Below are 1,734 nucleotides of genomic sequence, written 5' to 3'. Positions count from 1 at the left end.
CTCTGAAAATGATGGTGAGCTTGAAACAATACAGCTTTCTGTAATTATTTTATTGAGTTGTAGGTTGGTATCTCTGAAATGGTTTTGACTGCTTAAATTGGCTTTAAAGTTCTTGGGTACGTAGCTTACACGTGTATGTGCTGTGGCCCAGAGAGCTAAGCACTTTAGTTACTTCAACTTCAGGTACGGAAAGAGTAGGGGGCTTGCACATAGTGTTTGTATAGATTCTTCTTGTACTTTGTATTGCTCAATGGCCAGACCCAATTCCAAAACATGAAGAGGAGGGAAGGAATTTGCTGTGGTTGTAGGGAGGTATTGATCATGCTGTAACCTAAGAGGGTAAAGGGCCATACAAATAACCAGGAATGATCATTTGCAAGATAGCACAAAGGTCTACATCCTTGAGCTCTGCTATCAATGATAAATTTGAACAATCAAAGCTATTTTGGTAAGACTCTAATTACACTGCAAAAGATCTGTGTTGTTCCAAACATTACTCAAAGATCCTGGGGGGAGGGGAAACATGACAGGTAAAAATGGTGATAAGAAACTGAAAAATATCTAAAGCCGCTGCTGGTTCACAGTGCTAAGAAGAATATCCCAGCAGCCGGTGGTTGTGGAAATGCAGAGCTCTGACTCCTGAGAGGAACAGACTTAGGCTGACGAGAAATAAGATGTAAATAATCTAATGGCATGTTATTCCTCCAGCCTGATTCAGTAAAGTGCTGCATTTAGGGACCACTCTTGTCCAGCTCATGTTTAACTAAATGGATTTGTGAGGACTCAGATTATTTCGTGCTACTGGCCCTTTAGTTAATTTCATTATGAAGTTGTCAGGATTGCAGTTGTTTGTTTTTATATCAACGCAATGTTCTGTCTTATCTGGATGAGGTACAATTATAATTTCTGTAATAGTATTAATGAATCCATTGCCCAGTTTTACAGAACTGGGTACACAGCACTCTAGTATCTTCCTGTTTTAACTTTGGCCAGCAATAATCTGCTTTAGACTTTTCAGCTCTTACGATAATTGCAAGGTCCCAAAAGAAGCTTCAGAGGCTTGCTTCTTATTTGTCCTAATTAATGCCTCTTTGGGCAATACAAAGGGTAATTTTCTCTCAGCAGTGTAACGGACTCCAGTTAAGTAAGAATCAGCAAGAGGTTTGGATACTAAATTGAACTTTATTCTGTACTGAGTTAAAATTTAGTATCAAAACTATCAAGCTCTGCGTACCAATCTAGCTGAATTTTCACACTGGTGGTTGGATGTGTTTCACATGAAACTACACTCCTGTAGACTTTGGTCTCATCTAAAAGGGAGAATAAAACCAAAACTGTTCAGAGGGAAAACTCAAAGTCAACAGACTTTGAGTTTGTACCTGCGATGATGTAGTGCAAAACTGTTTTAGGAGAATCAAGAGAAACTAGGCTGATCTGTTCTTCAAACTCCCCCACAGAAACTACTCATCTACTGCCACCCAGATGGTTAACATAAGCTGAAATTTCCTGGTCAAGCCTCTACTTATCTTAGAGATAGGAGCAAAACTCCAAAGGATTGCTAGCATTTGGGAAAACACAAGCCAGTTCTGGAATTCTTGGCTTGGCTTCAGGTATTAGTGCAAATCTTGTATTACATAAGACATGAAGCTGGGAAGTGCTTTTAGAGTTGTAGAGCAATGGGTGGCAAGAAAAAGTAAACCAGAGCAGAATGATAAATAATGTGTTAGTCTCTGA

The sequence above is a fragment of the Aythya fuligula genome, chromosome 3 (assembly GCF_009819795.1).
Source record: "Aythya fuligula isolate bAytFul2 chromosome 3, bAytFul2.pri, whole genome shotgun sequence".
NCBI classification, from domain to species: Eukaryota; Metazoa; Chordata; class Aves; order Anseriformes; family Anatidae; genus Aythya; species Aythya fuligula.
The sequence above is the reverse complement of the archived record's forward strand: the minus strand, read 5'-3'. Positions refer to the sequence as shown.